Source organism: Protopterus annectens, chromosome 7.part1 (assembly GCF_019279795.1).
Source record: "Protopterus annectens isolate FY-2018-M chromosome 7.part1, PAN1.0, whole genome shotgun sequence".
NCBI lineage: Eukaryota > Metazoa > Chordata > Ceratodontiformes > Protopteridae > Protopterus > Protopterus annectens.
Window position 1 is genome coordinate 172857538 of NC_056740.1, and position 15010 is coordinate 172872547.

The following is a 15010-nucleotide window of genomic DNA, read 5'->3' on the forward strand; positions in this document are numbered from 1 at the left end:
AGGTAATCCCTGGGGTATATCTGTGTTGAATGTTGAATTTAAACCAAAAGAGGAAAGGCTAATAAGGGCTGCTCAAGACAGCAGGCTATATACACTTTAGTTTAATATAAAAAAGTGGAAGATACAGGCAAATGCAGTTAGAATGAATCACATATCTTGTTACTGGCTGTGATATACTCATGGCTGAGTCCGTATACTGAAAGCTACAACACTATGGCATGACTGTTACACTGGGGATTGTACAAACACTGAATCATAAAAGTAGCTAAAAAGCATCGGAAACATGAACCACAAAGCACCACTGAAAATGATGATGTTCGATCATATGGGTTCAACCAGCCAGTCTCACAGTTAAGAAAACAGAAGCAATAAAACCATATATAGTTGTCCAGGAATGAAGGACAAAGGTAGCACTAATCATTGAAATAGCTACAATGACCAGTTATATTGTCCTACATATTGAAGAGATGCAAAATCATAAAATACCAGGATATGCAAGCAGAAAGTATAGGAATGTGGGATGAAGACATGCAGACAGTTATGATGGTAATAAGAGCAATAGTGCTAAAAAATAATGTATATACTTAAATATGTTACCAATACATGTAACTGTAAGAACTACAAAAAGAAGGCATGGGTAATTACGAGTGCTGAGAAATGCACTTTTGGCAAGCATCAAAGACTGCAGCAATACTAATTATACCACAGCTCAGGAAATTGGTCCTTTCCTATCATAGTATTACAAACCCAAAACATTTATAATAATTAAAAAAAGGAAGAAATAGTATATTATTGGGTTTTGTTATGTGTTATTTGAATTTCTGTGTGGTTTAGGTTAGGATCATCTGCAATATTTTTATTGAAGTTTTTGACAAAAAAAACACTTCTCAAACTCAACAATTCAGAATCTAAATCCAGCAATCTTCATCCCACCTTCCTAAAGGTTGCAACTGAAAAATATTACTAAATCCTTTACTCATATCTTTAACCTCTCTGTCATCTCAGACACTGTCACACCAGCATTCAAGCACACAGTTGTAATTCCTCTACCTAAACTTACTTCTCCTAATAGGATGAAGGATTATAGACTTACTTTAACTCTGTGCCCTATTACCACAATAACTGATTTTTTTTTTATATAAGCAACTACTTAAGCAGAGAGACACATGATCTGTTATGTGATACACCACATGGCTTTCACAACACCTTCGGTACCTTTACTGCCCTCATAATGGACACTGATACCATTTATTGCAACCTGGATAAGGAACTTATTACTACAGGTCCCTTTGCTGACATGACAAAGGCTTTTGAAATGGTCAGCCTTACCCTTCTTCTTAATAAACTCAAAAAACTCAACTTTGGAGGTATCACTATCTGCTGATTTTGCAGCTATCTCAAAGACAGAACCTTTCAGAACGTTCCAAGTCCATAGTAGTGTCTCATCCTCTCCTCTGATAAACTTAATACCGGTATACTACAAAGGTTTGTGCTAGGGCTTCTATTTTCTCTCTTTGTTACTGATCTCTCCCTAGAATTAACAAATCTTAAAGTAATAATGTATGCAGATGATATGCAGTTCCTGCAATCCAGTACTAGCAACTCTGACCTGCAAACCAAGTAACAGGTCAATTTCACTCAGTTATGTACCTGGTCTACTACTTACACACTACTAATTAACCCTAACAAAGCCAATGTCGTGGTCTTGTCTTAAGCCAAGAAATTACCCACTATTCCACCTATTTTCTTAACAGATCTTAATGAAAAGAAAATACCTAATGTCACTGTCACTGAACAATGGTGCCTAGGCCTAATACTTGACTCTACCCTTTCTTTTACCAGACACACACAGATTTTGTAACTAATAAAGTCCTTACTCAATTAAAACTATGCTATAAGATCAGTCACCTCCTTTCACCTGCTGCCTGCCAAGCCAATGATCAAATATTTTAATACCCAAACTTTGATATGGTCTTCTCTTTCCCATTATGCATTCAGCCCACATTACTCACAGAATACAAACTGCTGAGAATAAAATCTGAAGATGCATTCTGTTAGCAAACCCCTAGATACAGCTTTGCAATTTGCTAAAAAATTCCAAATGGCTTTCAGTGCCTCAGAGGTCAACTCTTCTTCTAAGCACTCTAATTTACAAGGTGATAAAGCACAGTTACTGCCCCCCTTTAAGAGTGAAACTACATTTACAAGACAACCCTTATATTCTCAGAAGTATACAGGACAAGAGTTTCACTCTAGTATGCCATCCATTTAAAACTATTGCAGGTGAGAGTGCTTTCTCTAGGTTGAGACCTGCTACCTGGAATCACATACCTACAAACACCAAACTCTAGAAATGATTAAAAGCTTCAAAGATATACTTAAAGAGCATCTCTTTACTGAATCTACCTGCAACTGATATCATGACAGTGGTTAGATAACTTGCCATCCCATATCATGAATACTAGAATACATTTAATAAATGTTTTCCAGCCTATTAATATGGCATCTTATATGGAAATATTTCACATGTATATGGGACTTTATGTATTACACGTATGATTGTACTATATTTTATGCACATCTTAGCTTGCATTTTGTGTGCATATATACAGTATATCCTTTTTTTCAGTCTTTTAATGTTACTCTGCCTGCTTTAATCCCACTATGCTCTGGATTTTACTATCTATGTTAGACCAGCAATGGCACATACTGGGGCCAAAGGTGGGGGTGTTTTGATCCATGTTAGCAACAAACATACCTCCAGGTTGGTTAAACAGGATGATACCACTTTGCTCATCCATATGCAAGTCACCATAAGTAAGGTCCCCCACCATATCATGGCTAGCTAAAGGTCACCATCTATGCCTCTAGAGTGTCATGACTCTTAACTAACCATACTGTAGGTACTCACCATCCAACCAAACACCCTCTTTGTGGGTGACTTTAACTACACCTTTATAGACTGGGAAACGTACAATGTACACTGCCTCAAACTCACAGGTAAAACATTTCTTGGACTTTATTAACACAAATATCCTGGAACAGATAGTGCATGCTCCAACCAGAGGATCTAACATACTGGATCTGGCTCATAACATTGTGTATATAAACATTTACATTTATATATATATTTTCCATAGTTTTTTTTCATAATTTTTATCACATATTTTAAGAGTTACACTCTGTCCACCTAAATGCAGTGATTTAATGTGTCTTTATTTGTGCACAAAAGCAGCTATACATTTTTATTCTTTACAGGTTTTCACAGTTGTTGTTTTTGTATTTGACTTGTTGCTGATGTCATGTGTCCAAGCTTAATTACTTAATTACTTATGCAATACCATTGGTTAATGTTTTTTGAAACCACCATGTGGTCTGTATTAAAGTGAGCACTTGTGCTACTGTTGTAGATCTGAAGAAGTCTTCTAAATTAAGACGAAAAGCGCTTAACCATTTATTTTTGTATCATACTGTTTAGTTGCAAAGTAATAAACCTGTTTTTACTTTTTTTCACTTTGGAGACTTTGTGTCCTTGAGCTTTCATTTGTTTCCTCAGTTTCATACTGGATCTGGTACTCACCAACACTGGAGAGCATTGCACCTCCCCACTCCACCCTCCCTTGTCATGTCCTGACTAGTGAGGTTAGATCACAAATCTCATTTGATGTACAAATCAACCCAGAAAATCCAGCTAAACCAGTAACAGTTAGGAACTATTCAAAGACAAACTGCATTATATTAAATGACAATTTGTCATAATTCAAGATTCCTCCCAACACTGACCAACAGCTATCTATGCAGAATTATTCACAGAATCATTATAAAAACATGTGCATGGCTGTATACAGACTACCGTACCTACCAGAGATAAACTCAAAGCACAACCTAAAAACAATCATTACCTAAACAGGATATATAATAAAAGAAGAAAACTCATGGCCAAATTTATGAAAAGTAACTGCCTTAAAGAAAAGTGCTCTCTTTCACAACTAAACAAGAAACAAAGAGGCCTAATTAAGTGCAACAAGGTCAACTATGTGGTTAGGATAGCCTCACAGGCTGAGTACAATCAAAAGGCCCTGGTAGTGAATGATATGACCTACATCAATAAGGATGACATAGCAAATCTACTGTCTGATAATTTCAGCTCAAACTTCACCCCTCAGCTCCTCCCAACAACTCCACCAGGTGAAATCCCCTCCAACATACTTTCCCCAGCTATAAACAGAGACCAGGTGCTAGCAGCATTCGCTAAAGCCAAGAACACCACATCCATGGGTCCCCAACAACATCTCCATTTGTCTCCTGAACAGTCTAAAACATGACCTATCAGAACCACTTGAGGCACTCTTCAACTACAGCCTTGAAACAGGCAATTTCAAGTGAATGGAGGACCAGAACAGTTATTCCCCTAAACAAGGGTGGATAATCAACTGACACAGGAAGTACAGACCCATCAGTCTAATATGCAAAGCCATAGAATGAATTATCATGGAAATGATAAACAAGGGCATTATCAGCCAACAAACACTGGACGCATCTCAAATTGGCTTTGTTAAGGGAAGGTCATGCCTACTTAACTTGATAGACTTCTTTTACAGGGTCATCAAGGCAATGGATGAGGGTAAAACAGTGCATACTGCTTATCCTGACCTAGCTCAGGCATTTGATAGAATACCCCACTTAGGCATTGTTGACAAGCTCTCTGAGCTGGGTGTAAATCCTTATATAACTCGGTGGATTGCTGGCTGGCTCACAGACAGGACCAAAGAAGCCAGGATCAATGAGACCACCTCCATCAAGAGACTGGTCACCAATGGAGTACTCTAGGGCTCCATGTTGGGCACACTCCTGCTTGGCATCTACTTCTCAGAAGTCAAGTCTAACATTAATGGCCTTGGCTTACCAAGTTCACAGATGACTATATATTGGTAATTATTATAGATTCCCCTCAAGATACAAACATCTTGCAAGTGGGTTTAATATAGACAATTGACTGGAGCCAAAGCCAATGCCTAAATCATAATGCCAAAAATGCATTATAATGTCCTTTGGCAGACTGTCAATGCAAATGAATTACTTTATCAATAAAACACCCCTATGGGTCAACCCAGTAATACGGGATCTGGGAACATATGGAGACAGAAATCTGGCCTTTGACCAACATGCAGCCAAGATAATAAGAAAATCATTCTATTTCTCCCAACTTTTTGGTATGGGTATGGAATCCAGTTCCAAGGAAGTTATCCTACCATTCTACTCAGCCCTTATCAGACCTATCATGAATTAAAATGCCCCCTTTGGCATGTATTTATCCAGACACGTGTAACAGTTGGAACGCTCACAAAGGTTTCTCATCAAGAGAATTCAGGGCATTAATACCCTGTCCTACACTGATCACTTACAGGATCTGTCTCTGTATTCAGTCTCTTACATGCTGCTTAGAGGGGATCTTTGCCTGGCTTATACAGCTTCTTCCGACCCAGCCCTGATGGATCTATTGCACATGCACAAAATAAACAGCACCAAAAACACTAGATCCTAGGATCTGAACCTTGCTTGTGACATAAACAGAATGTGCTGGAGAGACTGATATGTGTTCCAAAGGATCGGAGTACTATGGAATAGGCTCACCATCCATGTAAACTGGATATCGGTCCTGACCCTATTAAAAAAAAAAAAACTCAATAATTGGATGGGAAATTGTAAATTTACCCTCAGCCTGGCCTCCATGTTCCTTATGGGCAGATGCTGCCAATAAGAAAAGTTTTCTCCCAACACTTTCCTAGAAATCCTTAGTTAATTGCCTGCTAGCATGCCCCTCCATATGATACTTGGGACCCAAATGATTTGGGGTGCATGGTTAGGTTTGTAATATCCTTAGTGGTTGTTAGTCTAGAAACAATCTATGAGGTTATGAATTATATAGCTCTGGTGTAATAGAGCATTCCATTAGTAAATCATATAAAAAAGTTTGTTTAAAGCAATCCTTTTATCATATGTTAGATTGGGTCTACTTTGAAACATCTAAAACCCATAGCATCTAATTTCATAACATTGAGACCAGAATGTCTAAAATCCAAAACATATAAACCCATAACATAGAATTTCATAACATCTAACACTACAAATCACAAGAAAATAACATCCCTGCCACATATAACGACATCAAACTACCAAACACACTTTTTACTACGTTTCTGCAGGGGGCGAGCCCCCCCCTACACCCCCCACACCCTCTGTAAATTAAATATACTAACTCCAAGATTGCACTACAGTGGGAAAAAGTTAATTTCCTAACCCCACTGTATCAAGCCCCCCCTGCAGAAATGTAGTAAAAAGTGTGTTTGGTAGTTTGGTGTCATTATATGTCGTTATATGTGGAGGGGATGTTATTTTCATGTGATTTGTACTGTTAGATGTTATGAAATTCAATGCTATGGGTGTTAGATGTTCTGGTCTCAATGTTATGAAATTAGATGTTATGGGTTTTAGATGTTTTGAAGGGGACCCATTAGATTACAATATTTTTTACCACTTTTTTAAAAAAAAAAACAATTCATGTAATTCATTCTCACACATGTTATAAAATACCTTAGTACATGGTGTACCATTAGGTATGAAAGTCCTGCTACATTTTAGCTGCAAATCACAGTTACTTTCATTGTTATTAAACATATTTTTAGTTCTAAATTCCTTACAAAAATTCTTAAGTTCTGATAAGGCATCATTAAGATTCCCATTTTTAGCAGAACTATAGGTTAAACCTTTACTCAGTAACTATAATTCAGCTTCAGTTAATACACTAGCAGACAAGTTTAAAACAGTGTTAAAATTGCTGCGATGAAAAACAATATTAGAACTACCAACATGTGTTACTTTAATACTACTTGACTTCTGGTTATTGTTCCTACCTTTGTGAAGGTTGTAATCCTCAGCTGTGTCTGTGTGGTTAGTTCTCTGTCTCTTCTCTTTCTGCCTTAAATAAACTCCTAGCTAGAAATTATATAATAATTAAACAAGCAGACAAGAGAGAAAAAGTAGTAGTTATGAATACTGGTGATTATATTAACTGGATGTTGCATTTATTGGAAGACAAGAGTACATTTAAGAAGATTAGCCACTTACAGGTGAATGATATTGTTTATAAAGTGAAAACATTTTATATGATTTACTAATGGAATGCTTCATTATACCAGAGCTATACAATTACTTGTATTTAGCACACCCTGTGATCCCAAACATTTATGGTCTCCCAAAAATACATAAAAACATTACTACTCCACTGATGAGGCCTATTGTATCAGGGAAAATATGGATTACCACTGCACTATCTAAACACATAGAGAAAGAGCTACATGGTATGTTACAGTATAGTAAATGTTTTATTAAAGACGTAAATAAATTTTTAACATCATTGCATACCTGGTCAAAAGAGAACTGTGTCACAAGAATGGTTTTAGTTACTCTAGATATAAAGTCGCTGTTTACAGTCATACCTAATGATATAGGAATACCGTCTGTTAGAAAGTTCCTTAGTAACCATAGTAGTTTGAATGTGACCAAAATTAATATGTTATGTTCTATGTTAGACATAATGCTTGCTAATAATGTATTTATGTTCAGAGATAACTATTTTCATCAGCGGCTAGGGGTAGCTATGGAAACCCCAGTTGCGAATACTTATGCTAACAAAGTATTAGCACACTGGGAAGAAGAGATCATCTATGAATCTAATAAGTTTCGTACCTCAAATTTTATTTTTTATAAAAGATTCGTGGATGACATTTTTTTGTTATGGAAAGGGATGATAGAAGAATTAAAGTCTTCGTAGAGTATTTGCTAAGTACAACTAGTTTTCTACTGTTTAGTATGTCTTATTCAGATGTGACTATTCATTTTTAGATGTTAATATTACACATAACGATCCATCTTTTGAAACATCCATTTATAAGAAGAATGTGCAGGCAACAAGATATGTACATGCATGAAGCATACATCCTGGGTATATCCATAAAAATGTTGTTAAAAGACAATTTCTGAGGACCAGTAGGTTAAATACCACCGATAATGGTTTTGAGAAAGAGTTAGAAGCTAATGCATTAGATTTTAGGGTAAAGGGTAAGAGGCTATGATACAAAACTGGTAGAGAATAATATATATGTAGTTAGGAAAGAAAGAATTTAATCTCAAACTAAAAATTCTGAACCTACTATGACAAAAAAAATAGAGAGGGGCCTATTCGGTATATAATGAAATATAATAAGTGTACATCCCAGGTAAGATCTGTAATGCAGAAGTATTGGACTATGCTTAAATCAGATACTGAGTTAAGTAAAATTATAAGAGAAATATCTCAGTTCACTTATAAAAGAGAAAGAAAACTAAAGCAGTTTCTATGTTGCAAAGACTTGAGTGAAGATAAACCTTAAATAGCAGGAAAGGACTGTTTAAGATCTACTCTCCTATGTTATAATTGTAATTTCTGTAGACATATAAATACATCTAATGAATGTATTCATCCGCATACTTATACATTTTTTTTTCTTTACAGAGTATGCAACATGTAATACCCAGGATGTGGTCTATTTGAAAAACTGTATAGCCTGTGAAGCATTCTATATTGAAAAGACCAACCAAAAGTTAAAAGAAAGATTTTCCTCACATCTCTCTGATATTAGAAGAAGTGTGCCAACTAATGCCTTGGCAAAGCATATAAAGATGAATTGTGTGCAGCATAGCTTTAAATTTCGTGTTTTATCATGAGTTACACTAGGGAATAGAGGTAGCAACCTGACTAACAAAACAGAGACAGAGGAATATAAATGGATAAATTATTTTTGGGCTGACCACTCACCAGGACTAAATGTCACTAATAGTTTAAAACCACTATTTAAAGAGAAACACTCTTATGTGACTTAACTTCAAATTGATGCTTTGTTATATTAATTAGTCAAGTTTGATTTTAAGATTGTAGGCTTTCATACCATGTGATGAACTGTGTTGTTTTTATTGGCTGGCATGTGAGATATACTGATGCATTACAGCTTGTCTGTTTTAACATCATACTAAAGAAGAGTTTGTTAACTCGAAAGCTTTGTTTGTTGTTTTATAGTAAACTGATGGTTTTGGACCATTGTTTCTCTTGATCCTACTGAAGACTGTCATATTGTCTACTTCTGACACATACATATTTTTTTGCATGTCACCTGTGGCATAATGCCTAAGGTCAATGACTTCCTTAAAGGCCAGGTCTAGGTTGCAATTGTATTTGTCAGGACTAAGGGCTCACAAGCCCTCATGATGTCAATGATTCTGATGTCCAATAGGCAGCACATTGTCACCCTGCTGTTATCTATCATAGTACAGAGTCTGTATATCATACAATAGAGTCACCAATGACTAGAATATTTCCACTTTGTGACAGCAAGCTGTGATTATGTTGTGGGTCTTTTGCTTACCTCACTACTGACTAGCTTGGGAACTATGTGCAGCTGTGGTATTCATAGGTGCAGGATAAGAAGATATATCTTCCATCTGAGTCAAAAATTTCTGTTGTGGACTCAGGTGCTTTGGTAGGTTCTTTTCAACAGCCTCAGAACAGTCTGGTGGTGTCCAGTGTCTGGTTTAGTGTTGTGACGGTAGGTACCCACAACAGCCTGATGTAAGAATTTAGATTCCATGTTAAGTAAGTAATTAGATCAATGTCAGGTTGTTGTGTTGGTTGGAGGTGCCAATGTGCAGTTAATAAGCATGAGGCAGTCGTTATGCTTCATCAAGTCACCTGGTGCAAGTAGACTAGCTCCAGAGGTAATGTAAGCAGATTGTTCTGTTATAATGTTGTGGGACAAGAAGTTAAGTAAGGTTTGAGAGCAAGGCAAGGGAGGGCATAGAGTACCGCCATTACAGTTAGAGGAACTGGCAGCTGCTATGTGATGTATAGTGTTCTACTTGGATGTTTCTTGAATTAGAGCAATCTCCAGTTATTATGTGCTAGAAATAAGGGAGTACTACTATTTAATAGTTATATCATGTGCTATCTATAAAACTATGACTACTATAACTAAATACTCTACATTAGTATAACTGTTATTGTAAATCACAGTGCTATAAGACCAATAATTTAAAAACTCAAGTTTAGGCATCACAAAAGTATGCGCAAAATGTAGGCTAAGTGATTCACAAGTACAAACACAATTGTCACAACTCAGCAAGCACAGTACCATCAATTAAAACATAGTGCAACAATTCACAGTGTGATAGGCTTGGCACTAAAACAATTTAAAATTTCAGTCACACTCACCCCTACCTTACAAACTCTGTGTGATAACCAGTTACCACTGTTAACATAATTTTGCAAATGTACCGTGGGACTAATACAAATCCTTACCACCAATGCAGATTGCCTACTCCAGGTAGGTCAATTTATGCAGTCTGTCAAAATGCAATTCAGAGTTTTGGCCACATTGAGGGAGACCTCATTGTCATCTCATGTGTGTGTCTCTAAATCACATTTTTTTTACTAATAGTGCTTTCATACTTGTGATGGAAGAGGAGGTATTTTCTCTGGTGGCACATGCATTGAGTCAACTCAGACACCCCCTTGCAATCACACACATACATTCAGACATTTCTACAAACACATACATACATACATACACATTAACTCTCCCACCCCCATGTCTCTTGCTGAAATTTGTTGAACTTACCTGCACAGGAACTTCTTCCATTAGCCACTGATAAATGTAACCATTTGGCAGAACAAAATTGTCTTTACAGCTGCATTGTTTGTTGTAATACAATGTGTTCCTTATAGTATATTTATTTTATGCGCCTTTCTTGACCTTGTTACTGTACCTTATTAATTTTCTTGACTCTGTACTGTACCTTATTGACATGTGTATTGTATTTACTGTACTCTTTTCTCCCCAGGCCTCTACTGACAATGGGATTCATGCCCAATTGGACTCTCCCAGTAAACAAATGTAAAATATATAAATAAGTCAATGGGTGGCAGACATCTTTTGATGGTGTTAAATCTTTTTCCATCTGTGGTAATTTATTCATTTGAGATAAGTCAATGGGTGACAGACATCTTTTGATGGTGTTAAATCTTTTTCCATCTGTGGTAATTTATTCATTTGAGATAAGTCAATGGGTGACAGACATCTTTTGATGGTGTTAAATCTTTTTCCATCTGTGGTAATTTATTCATTTGAGATAAGTCAATGGGTGACAGACATCTTTTGATGGTGTTAAATCTTTTTCCATCTGTGGTAATTTATTCATTTGACTGATTCTCTGAATCACTCAGCTCAGGAAAATGGTAGCCACAGGCATTTCTGGGGGGCAGCACATGACTAAACAGCTTTAGCTGCTTCCTCAAACTGATTCATTAGCATTCACCATGGCCAGCAGGACTGCCCTTCTCTCTGATGATCCTGCTAAAATCATAGCGGTAGGATGGTCTCTGAATCTAAGGTTACCACTAGAGAGAAGTTGCTGATGGTGAGGCTTACTGTTCATTGCAATCCCTTCTGAATTTTAGATGCAGTGTCATAAATCAGTAGCATACTACAACAGTTTATGTGGGATAAAGCAAACAATTCAAAAATGTGAGATCATGTACCAGAAAAATTATGAAAAGGTGCAGGGATGTATGCCACAGAATTATGCAATTACAGTACAAAGAATTGAAATGATGTCACTAAATTGTGTGACAATGCAAGCTTTGGTGCTACATAATTATTCAGCAGTACAGTATTGGGTGCTACTCATTTATGCAGACATAATACAACAATTTAAAGTTTCACAAACAACAGAAGTAAAAATTTAGTTAAAATAATTTCAAATAGTAAAGCAAAGGTATCACAGCTAATATGTGCAGATTTTCAAACTACTACTTGTTGCATGGCTACTTAATGGGGATTAAACTTCAGTTTACCTAGAGGAGTATGCTTAGAATATGTATCCATTACTTAGAATTAGTGTGGGTTTGCAAACAAGTGCTAGGTTGTACCATGCAGCACAAACTATAGCCAGACAAAACAAACATCCAATAGAATTTTTTAGTGCTACTTAGCTACCAGCAGATAAATCCATAGGATACTGCAAATTTCCCATCTCTCACAAGAGAAGACAGAAATAACAATAGCAAGTTGTTACTTATGTCTCTCTCTCTCTCTCGCACACACACACACACACACACACACACACACACACACACACACACACACACACTCACACACACGCACACGCACACACACACACACACAAGCACACACGCATACACACACACACAGACACTCTGCCACACAGATGCACACACTCACACAGCCCCGCCACTACTTCTCCACTAAACGTCCCCAAATTTATCTGCAACACGGTTTCTCCTAATGACTATAATGGGGGAATGCAACATTTTGGCTGTGTTAGTTATCATGGTTGCCTGTGTTAATTTGCTCAGCCAAGTGATTCTAAATCCCATCCCTTCCCTCCTATTAGCATTAACTACTTCACCAGAATACCTCATTGTAATATAGGATGCCCGTCAGGATGGTCCACTGAGGTGATTCTTCCAACCATATAAAAACATTAAGGTGGACTCAACTCTGAATTGGCAAGGGTTACAGTGAGGAGTTGGGTGCTTCTTTTAGGAAATAATGCTTTAAACAACCCTTTCTGTGTCCCATGGATAGTGTTGATTACATGTTACCATCATCCCAATATCTTGGATTTGATTTTGTCTGTATGTATTCAGATATTTTATGATACTGAGTAAGTCAATTGAGCATATAAAGTACAAAGAATTATTGCATCATAAAAAGTGAGATATACAACTAAAACAACCGTTCTGAAGCCATATTAAAGGCAAAATTAGTAGCTGAATTTAGGAAAGCATGAGGTAAGCACAGGACAACCCTTAAGATTAATTATGGTATCACAAAGTAATTGTTAGTTAAGTTGTACCAGAGGCTGTCCAGTTAATAAAAGAGAAGCAAGGGGAGCCATATAATCCTTACCTGCAATCAAAATCTATAATTAAACTCACATTTCTGTGCAAGCAAACACAGAAAGATGTGATATACCATAACAATAAATACTATTCCATCATTCACTTTGCAAATGCCCCAATACTTGATTAAAGTCAGTCACAGGTGAATGTAAATGTTGAGTTCTTGCAATTAATAATATATTGGCCCAGGTTATTTTAAGAGGTAAAATCCAAATAAAAAGTAAAGTTTTTACCACTTACCTCAGTACTCAGTTACAAAATGGAGAAACAGGAAGATTCATGAGTCATCTCATCAATATTTTGAGAACAAGCTTTATATTTTGGCACCAAAGCTAAAAGCTAAACCATCCCAATAATATTATTCTTACTGATGCTTTGCAGCCTTTTATTCCTTTCATTACATTATCAAACAAATGTAGTTATTTACGTGTCATTGAACAGTTAGTACCACTAGGCAAATGGGCTGTTTTTGGGAAAGAACTGAAGTAGTATTCATATTGACAAGGAGAAGTTTGGCCAGGGGTTAAGAGACCTTTCTCTACTCTTTTCTGGTATGGGAAATGCTGGGAAAGTCAGAAGAGAAGATGAGCAGATTAGTTATGAAGAGAGAGTTGCCAACATTAGAATTATCAACTTAGAGGATCTGTATTGTTGACATCTGTTTGATTACAAAATTTCCTCAAGAGAGGAGGAAATGCAGTTGCAAGAAACAAAATTGGAACCATTCAGTCAGGAGGGTCACCAGATAATGTGTTACAAGATATGACTGTTCAGTCAGAACCAGCAAATGAATTAGCTGCCTTGTGGCTGGAAGCTATGGAGAAATTGGTTGACTGTATGCAAAAGGAAAGGGGATTTGAGGAGAAAGAGACATTACGAATGGCAATAGAAGGAGAGTAATTGCAGATGACAACAGTAGCATGGGTGAGGCAGTTGGATTAGGTCAACATGACAAAATCATATGCAGCAGCAGAGGTGACTAGTAAACGGGAGATCAATGAGAGTATTTTTTTCAGTGAAAAAATAAATCACTGATAAGAATTAAGTCAAAACGGAATGCTTCATTAAGTAGATGTAATCTGTGGAACAATGATAATGCCTTTGGGGAAGAAGGCTGGACATAGAGCTTTTATTCTTTTGCAGAAAGAACCTTTTTTTGCAATGTAGTATTTGAGAACTTTGAAAAAATGAACTCATGTCTGAGAAAGTAGGAAGAAAAGAGACATTTATCCATGAAACAATTATATTTTTGAACCATAATATGAATAAAAAAAAAAAAAGAAAAAAACAAAATAGTTATGCAATTCAGAGCTGATGAAATACAAAAAAAAATCACTTAGCAAAATATTTCAGTATAGAACATGTGAGTGTTAATGTTTCAACTGGGGATGGAATGCAATACAGGCTGAAAAATATTAAAACAGAAATTAAACAATTGACTACTACAATTAGTGTGGTTGGTCATACAGGTGTACGTGTACTAAGGTACTGGGTTCAACCAAAGGCATGTATTTTAAAGGGATTAAAGGAACACCTGACAAATGAAATTAACAGAAGAGCTTGTAGTCAGTGCAGAGGAAAAGTACATACATTAAACATTTTTGTTGGTGAATCATATAAATATAAAAAATACATTTTAGATTAACTGTGGTATAATAAGAACAATGACGTTTTAGATGTTAATATTAATGATGAAAATGTTAACGTGAATGTAGGGCTTTCTACTTGTCACATGGAGATGGTAAAATGGGTAAAAACAATGAAGTTATAGAAGGTGGGGAATATATGTAAGGGTTACAATTAAACGAAAAACAAATAAGTAAAATATTGTGTAAATGTTAGATTGTTGCAAAATAGTGTAAGAAACTTCTCTGTGTGGAAGATTTTCAGTCCATATATTTCTAGTTAATCACTGTATATTAATCAGATCAGACAAAATAATAGTAGAAGTAGCGAACGTAAACTCGTCTCAAGTCAAAACAAAACAAAAAGTAA